This window comes from Lolium perenne, chromosome 3 (genome assembly GCF_019359855.2).
Source record: "Lolium perenne isolate Kyuss_39 chromosome 3, Kyuss_2.0, whole genome shotgun sequence".
NCBI classification, from domain to species: Eukaryota; Viridiplantae; Streptophyta; class Magnoliopsida; order Poales; family Poaceae; genus Lolium; species Lolium perenne.
In genome coordinates, this window is record NC_067246.2 from 261,284,675 (window position 1) to 261,300,965 (window position 16,291).

The window sequence follows — 16,291 nt, forward strand, 5'->3', positions numbered from 1 at the left end:
TCTTTTGTTCAGAGCATCTTCAGCGGACCGATCGAAATCAACGCTCCAAACAGTCCGGAGGCCGCCGCGGCAGCCATGCGAGACGGCCATGGTACTCTTAGGGTCGGCGGGACGTAATGCCATCAACATCGTCATGCAAGAGCGGCGGCGACCAAGGAGGCGGCAATGGCGGCAGCGACGGAGGCAGCAACAATCGATGATGCCGGCCTGCCGCAACGATGGAGGCGGCGGAGAAGGCGGCGCGCGACAAGGCCTACCGCGCCGCCGATGATGCAGAGGAGGAGGACACATGGAAAATTAAATTTCCGCTGGAATTGGAGTTTTATATGCAGCTTTAAATTTTGCTACCGGGTAATATTCATGCTAATATATGTGCACATTTTACTTTGGTTTGAAGGACATGAAAAGTATGGCTCACATGGCTTCCAAGTGTGTTGCCTGACACGCGTACTGCACGCGATCGTTGGGAACCCCAAGTGGAAGGTGTGATGCGTACAGCAGTAAGTTTCCCTCAGTAAGAAACCAAGGTTTATCGAACCAGTAGGAGCCAAGAAGCACGTTGAAGGTTGATGGCGGCGGAGTGTAGTGCGGCGTAACACCAGGGATTCCGGCGCCAACGTGGAACCTGCACAACACAACCAAATTACTTTGCCCCAACGTGACAGTGAGGTTGTCAATCTCACCGGCTTGCTGTAACAAAGGATTAGATGTATAGTGTGGATGATGATGTTTGCAGAGAACAGTAGGAACGAGTATTGCAGTAGATTGTATTCGATGTAAAGAATGGACCGGGGTCCACAGTTCACTAGTGGTGTCTCTCCCATAAGAAATAGCATGTTGGGTGAACAAATTACAGTTGGGCAATTGACAAATAAAGATAGCATGACAATGCACATACATGTTATGATGAGTAGTGTGAAACTCAATTGGGCATTATGACAAAGTACATAGACCGCTATCCAGCATGCATCTATGCCTAAAAAGTCCACCTTCAGGTTATCATCCGAACCCCTTTCAGTATTAAGTTGCAAACAACAGACAATTGCATTAAGTATGGTGCGTAATGTAATCAACACAAATATCCTTAGACATAGCATTAATGTTTTATCCCTAGTGGCAACAGCACATCCACAACCTTAGAACTTTCTGTCATTGTCCCAGATTTAGTGGAGGCATGAACCCACTATCGAGCATAAATACTCCCTCTTGGAGTTACAAGTAACGACTTGGCCAGAGCCTCTACTAATAACGGAGACCATGCAAGATCATAAACAACACATAGATGATAGATTGATAATCAACATAACATAGCATTCCATATTCATCGGATCCCAACAAACGCAACATGTAGCATTACAAATAGATGATCTTGATCATGTTAGGCAGCTCACAAGATCCGACAATGATAGCACAATGAGGAGAAGACAACCATCTAGCTACTGCTATGGACCCATAGTCCAGGGGTGAACTACTCACACATCACTCCGGAGGCGACCATGGCGGTGAAGAGTCCTCCGGGAGATGATTCCCCTCTCCGGCAGGGTGCCGGAGGCGATCTCCTGAATCCCCCGAGATGGGATTGGCGGCGGCGGCCTCTCTGGAAGGTTTTCCGTATTGTGGCTCTCGGTACTGGAGTTATTATCGACGAAGGCTTATGTAGGTGGAAGGGTAGGTCAGGGGGCACCACGAGGGGCCCACACGCTAGGGCCGCGCGGCCCCAGGCCTGGCCGCGCCGCCCTGCTGTGTGGCCGCCTCGTCGCCCCACTTCGTTTCCCTTTCGGACTTCTTGAAGCTTCGTGGAAAAATATGATCCTGGGCGTTGATTTCGTCCAATTCCGAGAGTATTTCCTTACTAGGATCTTGTTTTCTGAAACCAAAAACAGCAGAAAACAGCAACTGGCTCTTCGGCATCTTGTTAATAGGTTAGTGCCGGAAAATGCATAAATATGACATAAAGTATGTATAAAACATGTGTATATCATCAATAAAGTAGCATGGAACATAAGAAATTATCGATACGTTGGAGACGTATCAGCATCCCCAAGCTTAGTTCCTACTCGTCCCGAGTAGGTAAACGATAACAAAGATAATTTTTGAAGTGACATGCTATCATAATCTTGATCAATACTATTGTAAGCACATGTAATGAATGCAGCGATTCGAAGCAATGGTAAAGACAATGATTAAACAATTGAATCATATAGCAAAGACTTTTCATGAATAGCACTTTCAAGACAAGCATCAATAAGTCTTGCATAAGAGTTAACTCATAAAGCAATAAATTCAAAGTAAAGGCATTGAAGCAACACAAAGGAAGATTAAGTTTCAGCGGTTGCTTTCAACTTGTAACATGTGTATCTCATGGATATTGTCAACATAAAGTAATACAATAAATGCAAATATGCAAGTATGTAAGAATCAATGCACAGTTAACACAAGTGTTTGCTTCTAAGATGGAGAGAAGTAGGTAAACCGACTCAACATAAAAGTAGAAGAATGGCCCTTCGAAGAGGGAAGCATGGATTGCTATATTTGTGCTAGAGCTTTTATTTTAAAAACAAGAAACAATTTTGCAAGCCTCATGCATAGATTACCAATAGTGCCCGCACCTTGTCCTAATTAGCTCGGATTTTTCATGGATTATCATCGCAATACATATGTTTTAACCAAGTATCACAAAGGGGTACCTCTATGCCGCCTGTACAAAGGTCTAAGGAGAAAGCTCGCATTGGATTTCTCGCTTTTGATTATTCTCAACTTAGACATCCATACCGGGACAACATAGACAACATATAATGGACTCCTCTTTAATGCATAAGCATTCAACAACAAATAATATTCTCATAAGAGATTGAGGATTGTTGTCCAAAACTGAAACTTCCACCATGGATCATGGCTTTAGTTAGCGGCCCAATGTTCTTCTCTATCAATATGCATGCTCAAACCATTCAACTCATGATAAATCACCCTTACTTCAGACAAGACGAACATGCATAGCAACTCACATGATATTCAACAAAGATAGTTGATGGCGTCCCCAGGAACATGGTTATCGCTCAACAAGCAACTTAATAGAAAATAAGATACATAAGTACATATTCAATACCACAATAGTTTTTAAGCTATTTTTCCCATGAGCTATATATTGCAAAGACAAATGATAGAAATTTAAAGGTAGCACTCAAGCAATTTACTTTGGAATGGCAGAGAAATACCATGTAGTAGGTAGGTATGATGGACACAAGTGGCATAGTTTTTGGCTCAAGGATTTGGATGCATGAGAAGTAATCCCTCTCAATACAAGGCTTAGGCTAGCAAGGTTATTTGAAGCAAACACAAGTATGAACCGGTACAGCGAAACTCACATAAAAACATATTGCAAGCATTATAAGACTCTACACTGTCTTCCTTGTTGTTCAAACCCTTACTAGAAAATATCTAGACCTTAGAGAGACCAATCATGCAAACCAAATTTTAGCAAGCTCTATGTATTTCTTCACTAATAGGTGCAAAGTATATGATGCAAGAGCTTAAACATGATCCATATGAGCACAACAATTGCCAAGTATCAAATTATTCAAGACATTATACCAATTACCACATGTAGCATTTTCCATTTCCAACCATATAACAATTAACGAAGCAGTTTCAACCTTCGCCATGAACATTATGAGTAAAGCTGAGGACATATTTGTCCATATGCAACAGCGGAGCGTGTTTCTCTCCCACAAAATGAATGCTAGGATCCAACTTTATTCAAACAAAACAAAAACAAAAGCATACAGACGCTCCAAGTAAAGCACATAAGATGTGATGGAATGAAAATGTAGTTTCACTAGAGGAACCTGATAATGTTGTCGATGAAGAAGGGGATGCCTTGGGCATCCCCAAGCTTAGATGCTTGAGTCTTCTTGAAATATGCAGGGATGAACCACCGGGGCATCCCCAAGCTTAGAGCTTTCACTCTCCTTGATCATATTGTATCATCCTCCTCTCTTGATCCTTGAAAACTTCCTCCACACCAAACTCAAAACAACTCATTAGAGGGTTAGTGCATAATCAAAATTCACATGTTCAGAGGTGACATAATCATTCTTAACACTTCTGGACATTGCACAAAGCTACTGAAAGTTAATGGAATAAAGAAATCCATCAAACATAGCAAAACAGGCAATGCGAAATAAAAGGCAGAATCTGTCAAAACAGAACAGTCCGTAAAGACGAATTTTTTTGGTGCAACAGACTTGCTCAAATGAAAATGCTCAAATTGAATGAAAGTTGCGTACATATCTGAGGATTACTCACGTAAATTGGCAGATTTTTCTGAGTTACCTACAGAGACTACTGCTCAAATTCGTGACAGCAAGAAATATGTTTCTGCGCAGTAATCCAAATCTAGTATGAACCTTACTATCAAAGACTTTACTTGGCACAACAATGCAATGAAATAAAGATAAGGAGAGGTTGCTGCAGTAGTAACAACTTCCAAGACTCAAATATAAAACAAAAGTGCAGAAGTAAAATCATGGGTTGTCTCCCATAAGCGCTTTTCTTTAACGCCTTTCAGCTAGGCGCAGAAAGTGTGAATCAAGTGACATCAAGAGATGAAGCATCAACAGCGGGGTTTGGAGTTTCCTCAACTATGCATTGTATCTTGTATATGTAAGTTTCAGAGGCTCCCTTTTCATTAGTCTTAGGCTTGCTATTTTCATCAAACAAATTTTCAGGGACAAGCCAAGCATAGTTATTTTCTAGAGCTTCATGCATTCCTAGGAGCTTACTAGGTATCGGTGCTTTAATCTCCCCCACCATCATTAACATTATTAGTGTACCTTATTCTATCCATGTCCATCTTTTCAAGTGTTTTCTTAAAATCAGTGAACAAACCAAGCCTCTTATGCTTAATGAAAACTTTTCCAGCTTCTTTAGCTACCTCTTCAAATTCTCTAACAAGGACTTTTAAAACAAAATCTCTCTTTTCTCCCATCTCCATATCAGAAAGTGTAAGAAACATATGTTGTATTATGGGATTGACATTAATAAATCTAGTTTCTAACATGTGTACCAAACAGGCAGAGGCACTTTCATAAGTAGGGACAGTTTTTACCAAGGGTATATCTTCAAAATCTTCATCCATGCTAACATGGGTAAAAAATTCTTCTATGTTTTCTCTTCCAATGATAGACCCTTGTCCTACCGGTACATCTTTAATAATAAACTTAGGAGGAAACATGATGAAATAAACAAAAAGCAAATAAAGTAAATGCAATTAACTAATTTTTTTGGGTTTTTAATATGGAGAACGCAAACAAGATAGTAAATAAAGTAAAGCTAGTAACTAATTTTTTTGTATTTTGATATAGTGCAGCAAACAAAGAAGTAAATAAAATAAAGCAAGACAAAAACAAAGTAAAGAGATTGGAAGTGGAGACTCCCCTTGCAGCGTGTCTTGATCTCCCCGGCAACGGCGCCAGAAATTTAGCTTGACACGCGTACAACACGCGACCGTTGGGAACCCCAAGTGGAAGGTGTGATACGTACAACAGTAAGTTTCCCTCAGTAAGAAACCAAGGTTTATCGAATCAGTAGGAGCCAAGAAGCACGTTGAAGGTTGATGGTGGCGGAGTGTAGTGCGGCGCAACACCAGGGATTCCGGCGCCAACGTGGAACCTGCACAACACAACCAAATTACTTTGCCCCAACGTGACAATGAGGTTGTCAATCTCACTGGCTTGCTGTAACAAAGGATTAGATGTATAGTGTGGATGATGATGGTTGCATAGAACAGTAAGAACGAGTATTGCAGTAGATTGTATTCGATGTAAAGAATGGACCGGGGTCCACAGTTCACTAGTGGTGTCTCTCCCATAAGAAATGGCATGTTGGGTGAACAAATTACAGTTGGGCAATTGACAAATAAAGATAGCATGACAATGCACATACATGTTATGGTGAGTAGTGTGAAATTCAATTGGGCATTACGACAAAGTACATAGACCGCTATCCAGCATGCATCTATGCCTAAAAAGTCCACCTTCAGGTTATCATCCGAACCCCTTTCAGTATTAAGTTGCAAACAACAGACAATTGCATTAAGTATGGTGCGTAATGTAATCAACACAAATATCCTTAGACATAGCATTAATGTTTTATCCCTAGTGGCAACAGCACATCCACAATCTTAGAACTTTCTATCACTGTCCCAGATTTAATGGAGGCATGAACCCACTATCGAGCATAAATACTCCCTCTTGGAGTTACAAGTAACGACTTGGCCAGAGCCTCTACTAATAACGAAGAGCATGCAAGATCATAAACAACACATAGATGATAGATTGATAATCAACATAACAGAGCATTCCATATTCATCGGATCCCAACAAACGCAACATGTAGCATTACAAATAGATGATCTTGATCATGTTAGGCAGCTCACAAGATCCGACAATGATAGCACAATGAGGAGAAGACAACCATCTAGCTACTGCTATGGACCCATAGTCCAGGGGTGAACTACTCACACATCACTCCAGAGGCGACCATGGCGGTGAAGAGTCCTCCGGGAGATGATTCCCCTCTCCGGCAGGGTGCCGGAGGCGATCTCCTAAATCCCCCGAGATGGGATTGGCGGCGGCGGCATCTCTGGAAGGTTTTCCGTATCGTGGCTCTCGGTACTAGAGTTATTATCGACGAAGGCTTATGTAGGCGGAAGGCCGGGTAGGTCAGGGGGCGCCACGAGGGGCCCGCACGCTAGGGCCGCGTGGCCCCAGGCCTGGCCGCGCCGCCCTGCTGTGTGGCCGCCTCGTCGCCCCACTTCGTTTCCCTTTCGGACTTCTGGAAGCTTCGTGGAAAAATAAGATCCTGGGCGTTGATTTCGTCCAATTCCGAGAGTATTTCCTTACTAGGATTTCTGAAACCAAAAACAGTAAAAAAACAGCAACTGGCTCTTCGGCATCTTGTTAATAGGTTAGTGCCGGAAAATGCATAAATATGACATAAAGTATGTATAAAACATGTGTATATCATCAATAAAGTAGCATGGAACATAAGAAATTGTCGATACGTTGGAGACGTATCATTGCCACTCCAGGCAAGTGCATTCATCCACCTCAGTGTCAACAACATGTCTCATTTCAGTCTTGGTGTCTCTAACTTCAGCACCCTACAATAAAGATTTCTCAATTGTCAAATGTGCAAGATTTCGTCTCCTCTTGACAACTTGTTGTACCACTGCTGGAATCTTATCCCCTTGCAGAACATCACCAATTGTTCTTATCAATTCCCACAAGCACATATCATGATCCTGATTTGGTCAACCATATTATGCACAGGCAAGTTTTTTAAATCATTCATCTTGTTGTTAAAACTTCCTGCGAAGTTGTAGACGGCGGTGAACTTGCTACATTCTTGAGGGATATGCGACCACCTATGACCCCTAGAGTTGTCATTGCGAACACTTGTTATGTTGTAGGAGGTCGTGTTCTTGTATTCTCGATGTAGGCATTGACCTGTGCCCAAAATGCCTTGCCCTTTTGCTCTGCACCATGAATTGGATCTTACGAAATCTTTAACCATGCCTCACCAATGGGCTTGTCTTCGCCCTCGGTGTATGATCCAGTCCTTTTGCTCCTCCTGGCCAATTGAGAATTTTGATGTTCAAGCTTATCTTCAAACCCCTCACCGCTTTCATCGTAGTCTTCCGGTTCATCATTTTGGACACCCAAGAAGTCATTCTCATTATCAAATCGTGCATTGTAGAATCATCGACATATGCCTACAAGTTCATCACCATTTCTAACTTGCAATCACACACAAAAACAAATAAAAGTAGATAATTTGTGAGCCGATAATCATATCGGATATTGAAATGGAGGTATGGTCGTTTCGTCAAACATGTTCGGCGCGCTCGACGTTCTTGCCTTCCGGCGTGCAACGCGGGACATGTGCCCTGCGCATCGATGGAGAGTCCTGATGGCGTGTAACTCACACGTTCGTTGGGAACCCCAAGAGGAAGGTATGATGCGCACAGCAGCAAGTTTTCCCTCAGAAAGAAACCAAGGTTTATCGAACCAGGAGGAGCCAAGAAGCACGTTGAAGGTTGATGGCGGCGGGATGTAGTGTGGCGCAACACCAGGGATTCCGGCGCCAACGTGGAACCTACACAACACAACCAAAGTACTTTGCCCCAACGAAACAGTGAGGTTGTCAATCTCACCGGCTTGCTGTAACAAAGGATTAACCGTATTGTGTGGAAGATGATTGTCTGCAGAAAACAGTAGAACAGTATTGCAGTAGATTGTATTTCAGTAAAGAGAATTGGACCGGGGTCCACAGTTCACTAGAGGTGTCTCTCCCATAAGACAAACAGCATGTTGGGTGAACAAATTACAGTTGGGCAATTGACAAATAAAGAGGGCATGACCATGCACATACATATCATGATGAGTATAGTGAGATTTAATTGGGCATTACGACAAAGTACATAGACCGCCATCCAACTGCATCTATGCCTAAAAAGTTCACATTCAGGTTATCATCCGAACCCCCTCCAGTATTAAGTTGCAAAGCAACAGACAATTGCATTAAGTATGGTGCGTAATGTAATCAACAACTACATCCTTAGACATAGCATCAATGTTTTATCCCTAGTGGCAACAGCACAACACAACCTTAGAACTTTCATCCTTGTCCCGGTGTCAATGCGAGGCATGAACCCACTATCGAGCATAAGTACTCCCTCTTGGAGTTACAAGCATCTACTTGGCCAGAGCATCTACTAGTAACGGAAAGCATGCAAGATCATAAACAACACGTAGATATAACTTTGATAATCAACATAACAAGTATTCTCTATTCATCGGATCCCAACAAACGCAACATATAGAATTACAGATAGATGATCTTGATCATGTTAGGCAGCTCACAAGATCCGACAATGATAGCACAATGGGGAGAAGACAACCATCTAGCTACTGCTATGGACCCATAGTCCAGGGGTAGACTACTCACACATCACACCGGAGGCGACCATGGCGGCGTAGAGTCCTCCGAGAGATGATTCCCCTCTCCGGCAGGGTGCCGGAGGCGATCTCCTGGATCCCCCGAGATGGGATCGGCGTTGGCGGCGTCTCTGGAAGGTTTTCCGTATCGTGGCTCTCGGTACTGGGGGTTTCGTCACGGAGGCTTTAAGTAGGCGGAAGGGCAAGTCAAGAGGGGGCACAGGGGCCCCAGATGACAGGGCGGCGCGGCCAAGGGGGGGCCGCGCCGCCCTAGGGTTTGGGCTCCCTGTGGCCCCACTTCATTTCGTCTTCGGACTTCTGGAAGCTTCGTGGAAAAATAGGCCCCTGGGCGTTGATTTCGTCCAATTCCGAGAATATTTCCTCACTAGGATTTCTGAAACCAAAAACGACTTGAAAACAAAGCTGGCACTTCGGCATCTTGTTAATAGGTTAGTTCCAGAAAATGCACGAATATGACATAAAGTGTGCATAAAACATGTAGATAACATCAATAATGTGGCATGGAACATAAGAAATTATCGATACGTCGGAGACGTATCAAGTCCTCGATCGAGCGGGGCGTTGAGGTCGATGGCCGCAACCTGGCCGGCGGAGGAAATGACTCAGCCACCTCCGGCGAGTCGCTTCGAGGGCTTGGTGAGAAGCAGACCGCGCCCACACCCGGTCCATTGCCTGGGAGAAACCCGTATTGCGGCAGCGACTAGCTACGGGGAGGCCGAAACGCACCCGAGCTCTGGCTGATAGCACTTTGCACCGCCTTCTGCGCTGACAAGGTGAAATCCCCTGCCCTCTGGTTCATCATCAGCAAGGCCTGCTGCACGACGACTTGCCTCTGCGCCTCCTGCTCCAGCTCGTATTTTCGAGCGCCGCTTTCTACGCAGCAAGGACGGCCTGCGCGGCGACGACATTGGCAGGGCAGGGGGATGGGGGAGGACGTTGTCCGTGTCCTCTTTGGCCCCAAATGCTCCCCAAATTTGGGCCCGGTTTGGGGAGAAATGGGCTGTCTGGGGTGGGGAGGGGGGCGGACACAGGTTTGGGACAGCGTTGGGTTTTCGGCTCAGCGATGTTTGTTTGGACAAAAAAGGGACCGATGAGGAGGATTTGGGGCCAGCATTGGAGACGCTCAAAGAACGGGGAACTTGAAATTTGTATTGATTCTTATGCTGCAGGCTTGATACGTCTCCAACGTATCGATAATTTCTTATGTTCCATGCTACTTTTATGATGATACTCACATGTTTTATACATACTTTATGTCATATTTATGCATTTTCCGGCACTAACCTATTAACAAGATGCCGAAGAGCCGATTCTTGTTTTTCTGCTGTTTTTGGTTTTAGAAATCCTAGTAAGGAAATATTCTCGGAATTGGACGAAATCAACGCCCAGGATCTTATTTTTCCACGAAGCTTCCAGAACACCGGGGGAGATACGAAGTGGGGCGACGAGGCGACGCCACACTAGGGCGGCGCGGCCCAAGCCCTGGCCGCGCCGGCCTATTGTGTGGGCCCCTCGTGGCGCCCCCTGACCTACCTCTTCGCCTATAAGAAGCCTTCGTCGATAATAACTCCAGTACCGAGAGCCACGATACGGAAAACCTTCCAGAGACGCCGCCGCCGCCAATCCCATCTCGGGTGATTCAGGAGATTACCTCCGGCACCCTGCCGGAGAGGGGAATCATCTCCCGGAGGACTCTTCACCACCATGGTCGCCTCCAGAGTGATGTGTGAGTAGTTCACCCCTGGACTATGGGTCCATAGCAGTAGCTAGATGGTCGTCTTCTCCTAATTGTGCTATCATTGTTGGATCTTGTGAGCTGCCTAACATGATCAAGATCATCTATCTGTAATGCTACATGTTGTGTTTGTTGGGATCTGATGAATATGGAATGCTATGTTATGTTGATTATCAATCTATCATCTATGTGTTGTTTATGATCTTGCATGCTCTCCGTTGCTAGTAGAGGCTCTGGCCAAGTTTTTGCTTGTAACTCCAAGAGGGAGTATTTATGCTCGATAGTGGGTTCATGCCTCCATTAAATCTGGGACAGTGACGATGTGAAAGTTCTAAGGTTGTGGATGTCTTTGTTGCCACTAGGGATAAAACATCAATGCTATGTCTAAGGATATATTTGTTGATTACATTACGCACCATACTTAATGCAATTGTCTGTTGTTTGCAACTTAATACTGGAAGGGGTTCGGATGATAACCTGAAGGTGGACTTTTTATGCATAGATGCATGCTGGATAGCGGTCTATGTACTTTGTCGTAATACCCAATTGAATCTCACACTACTCATCATAACATGTATGTGCATTGTCATGCCCTCTTTATTTGTCAATTGCCCAACTGTAATTTGTTCACCCAACATGCTTATTCTTATGGGAGAGACAAGTGAACTATGGACCCCGGTCCATTCTTTTACATCGAATACAATCAACTACAATACTCGTTCTACTGTTTTCTGCAAACATCATCATCCACACTATACATCTAATCCTTTGTTACAGCAAGCCGGTGAGATTGACAGCCTCACTGTTACGTTGGGACAAAGTACTTTGGTTGTGTTGTGCAGGTTCCACGTTGGCGCCGGAATCCCTGGTGTTGCGCCGCACTACACTCCGCCGCCATCAACCTTCAACGTGCTTCTTGGCTCCTACTGGTTCGATAAACCTTGGTTTCTTACTGAGGGAAAACTTTCCGCTGTACGCATCACACCTTCCTCTTGGGGTTCCCAACGGGCTCGTTAACTGCGTGCCAGCATCAAGACCTTTTTCTAGCGCCATTGCCGGGGAGATCAAGACACGCTGCAAGGGGAGTCTCCACCTCCAATCTCTTTACTTTGTTTTTTTTCTTGCTTTACTTTTATTTACTTATTTGTTTGCTGCATTATATCAAAAACACAAAAAAATTAGTTGCTAGTTTTACTTTATTTACTATCTTGTTCTCCATATTAAAAACACAAAAAATTAGTTACTTGCATTTACTTTATCTAGTTTGCTTTATTTACTGTTGCGAAAATGGGTACTCCTGAAAATACTAAGTTGTGTGACTTCACAACCACAAATAATAATGATTTCTTATGCACACCTTTTGCTCCACCTGCTACTACAGCAGAATTCTTTGAAATTAAACCTGCTTTAATAAATCTTGGTATGAGAGAGCAATTTTCTGGTGTTAGTTCTGATGATGCTGCTGCCCATCTTAATTATTTTGTTAAACTATGTGAAATGCAAAAGTATAAGGATGTAGATGGTGACATTATAAAATTAAAGTTGTTCCCTTTCTCACTAAGAGGAAGAGCTAAAGATTGGTTGCTATCTCTGCCTAAGAATAGTATTGATTCATGGACTAAATGCAAGGATGCTTTTATTGGTAGATATTATCCTCCTGCTAAAATTATATCTTTGAGAAGTAGCATAATGACTTTTAAACAATTGGATACTGAGCATGTTGCACAAGCATGGGAAAGAATGAAATCTTTGGTTAAAAATTGCCCAACCCATGGACTGACTACTTGGATGATCATCCAAACCATTTATGCAGGACTGAATTTTTCTTCGCGGAACTTATTGGATTCAGCTGCTGGAGGTACTTTTATGTCCATCACTCTAGGCGCCGCAACAAAGCTTCTTGATAATATGATGATTAATTACTCACAATGGCACACGGAAAGAGCTCCACAAGGTAAGAAGGTAAATTCTGTCGAAGAAACCTCCTCTTTGAGTGATAAGATTGATGCTATTATGTCTATGCTTGTGAATGGTAGGACTAATGTTGATCCTAATAATGTTCCGTTAGCTTCATTGGTTGCTCAAGAAGAACATGTTGATGTGAACTTCATTAAAAATAATAATTTCAACAACAATGCTTACCGGAACAATTCTAGTAACAACTATAGGCCATATCCTTATAATAATGGTAACGGTTATGGTAATTCTTATGGGAATTCTTACAACAATAGTAGGAATACACCCCTGGACTTGAAGCCATGCTTAAAGAATTTATTAGTACACAAACTGCTTTTAACAAATCTGTTGAAGAAAAGCTTGGGAAAATTGATATACTTGCTTCTAAAGTCGATAGTCTTGCTGCTGATGTTGATCTTTTGAAATCGAAAGTTATGCCTAATGAAAATAATGATATTAAGTCATTTGGTACATCAAACGCCATCCAAGTTAGAATTAATGAGAATATAAGATTGATGGCCGAATTGCGTGCTAGGTGGGAAAAAGAAGAAAGTGCTAAAGAAGACAATATAGCTAAAGTTTGGACTATTACCACCACTAGTAATGCTAATGCTCCACATGTTACTGCACCTCCTACTATTAATGGTAAAATAATTGGTGTTGGCAATGTTTCCACTTCTAATGCAAAGCGTGAAAAACTGCCAGAAACTGCTAAAACTGTTGAAACTGCTTGTGATAAAACTGCTGAAATTTTTTCTAATGTTGGGGATAATGATCCCATTGCTTTAGATTATAATGGTTTAGATTTTGATGATTGTCACATCTCTGAAGTTATAAAGTTCTTACAAAAACTTGCTAAAAGTCCTAATGCTAGTGCTATAAATTTGGCTTTTACAAAACATATTACAAATGCTCTCATAAAAGCTAGAGAAGAGAAATTAGAACGCGAAGCTTCTATTCCTAGGAAGTTAGAGGATGGTTGGGAGCCCATCATTAATATGAAGGTCAATGACTTTGATTGTAATGCTTTATGTGATCTTGGTGCAAGTATTTCCGTTATGCCTAGAAAAATCTATAATATGCTTGACTTGCCACCATTGAAAAATTGTTATTTGGATGTTAATCTTGATGATAACTCTACGAAGAAACCTTTGGGAAGAGTTGATAATGTTCGCATTACGATTAACAATAACCTTGTCCCCGTTGATTTTGTTTTCTTGGATATTGAATGCAATGCATCTTGTCCCATTATATTGGGAAGACCTTTTCTTCGAACTGTTGGTGCTATTATTGATATGAAGGAAGGTAATATTAAATATCAATTTCCTCTCAAGAAAGGTATGGAACACTTCCCTAGAAATAGAATGAAGTTACCTTTTGATTCTATCATTAGAACAAATTATGATGTTGATGCTTCATCTCTTGATAATACTTGATACACACTTTCTTCGCCTAGCTGAAAGGCGTTAAAGAAAAGCGCTTATGGGAGACAACCCATGATTTTACTACAGCACTTTTGTTTTATATTTGAGTCTTGGAAGTTGTTACTACTGTAGCAACCTCTCCTTATCTTAGTTTTTTTGCATTGTTGTGCCAAGTAAAGTCCTTGATAGTAAGGTTCATACTAGATTTGGATTACTGCGCAGAAACAGATTTCTTGCTGTCACGAATCTGGGCTGAATTCTCTGTAGGTAACTCAGAAAATTCTGCAAATTTACGTGAGTGATCCTCAGATATGTACCCAACTTTCATTAAATTTGAGCATTTTCATTTGAGCAAGTCTGGTGCCTCTTAGAAATTCGTCTTTACAGACTGTTCTGTTTTGACAGATTCTGCCTTTTATTTCACATTGCCTGTTTTGCTATGCTTGATGGATTTCTTTGTTCCATTAACTTTCAGTAGCTTTGTGCAATGTCCAGAAGTGTTAAGAATGATTATGTCACCTCTGAACATGTGAATTTTGATTATGCACTAACCCTCTAATGAGTTGTTTTGAGTTTGGTGTGGAGGAAGTTTTCAAGGATCAAGAGAGGAGGATGATACAATATGATCAAGGAGAGTGAAAGCTCTAAGCTTGGGGATGCCCCGGTGGTTCACCCCTACATATTTCAAGAAGACTTAAGCGTCTAAGCTTGGGGATGCCCAAGGCATCCCCTTCTTCATCGACAACATTATCAGGTTCCTCTAGTGAAACTATATTTTTATTTCGTCACATCTTATGTACTTTGCTTGGAGCGTCTGTATGTTTTTGTTTTTGTTTTGTTTGAATAAAGTTGGATCCTACCATTCATTGTGTGGGAGAGAGACACGCTCCGCTGTTGCATATGGACAAATATGTCCTTAGGCTTTACTCATAATGTTCATGGCGAAGGTTGAACTGCTTCGTTAAATTGTTATATGGTTGGAAACGGGAAATGCTACATGTGGTAATTGGTAGAATGTCTTGAATAATGTGATACTTGGCAATTGTTGTGCTCATGTTTAAGCTCTTGCATCATATACTTTGCACCTATTAGTGAAGAAATACATAGAGCTTGCTAAAATTTGGTTTGCATGATTGGTCTCTCTAAGGTCTAGATATTTTCTAGTAAGGGTCGAACAACAAGGAAGACGGTGTAGAGTCTTATAATGCTTACAATATGTCTTTTATGTGAGTTTTGCTGTACCGGTTCATACTTGTGTTTGTTTCAAATAACCTTGCTATCCTAAGCCTTGTATTGAGAGGGAATACTTCTCATGCATCCAAAATCCTTAAGCCAAACACTATGCCACTTGTGTCCACCATACCTACCTACTACATGGTATTTCTCCGCCATTCCAAAGTAAATTGCTTGAGTGGTACCTTTAAAATTACTATTCTTTATCCTTTGCAATATATAGCTCATGGGACAAATAGCCTAAAAACTATCGTGGTATTGAATATGTACTTATGCATCTTATTTCTTATTAAGTTGCTTGTTGAGCGATAACCATGTTCCTGGGGACGCCACCAACTACTCTTTGTTGAATATCATGTGAGTTGCTATGCATGTTCGTCTTGTCTGAAGTAAGGGCGATTTACCATGAGTTGAATGGTTTGAGCATGCATATTGTTAGAGAAGAACATTGGGCCGCTAACTAAAGCCATGATCCATGGTGGAAGTTTCAGTTTGGACAACAATCCTCAATCTCTTATGAGAATATTAATTGTTGCTAAATGCTTATGCATTAAAGAGGAGTCCATTATCTGTAATCTATGTTGTCCCGGTATGGATGTCTAAGTTGAGAATAATCAAAAGCGAGAAATCCAATGTGAGCTTTCTCCTTAGACCTTTGTACAGGCGGCATAGAGGTACCCCTTTGTGATACTTGGTTAAAACATATGTATTGCGGTGATAATCCAGGTAATCCGAGCTAATTAGGACAAGGTGCGGGCACTATTGGTATACTATGCATGAGGCTTGCAACTTGTAGGATATAATTTACATAACACATATGCTTTATTACTACCGTTGACAAAATTGTTTCTTGTTTTCAAAATCAAAAGCTCTAGCACAAACATAGCAATCAATGCTTCCCTCTGCGAAGGGCCTTTCTTTTA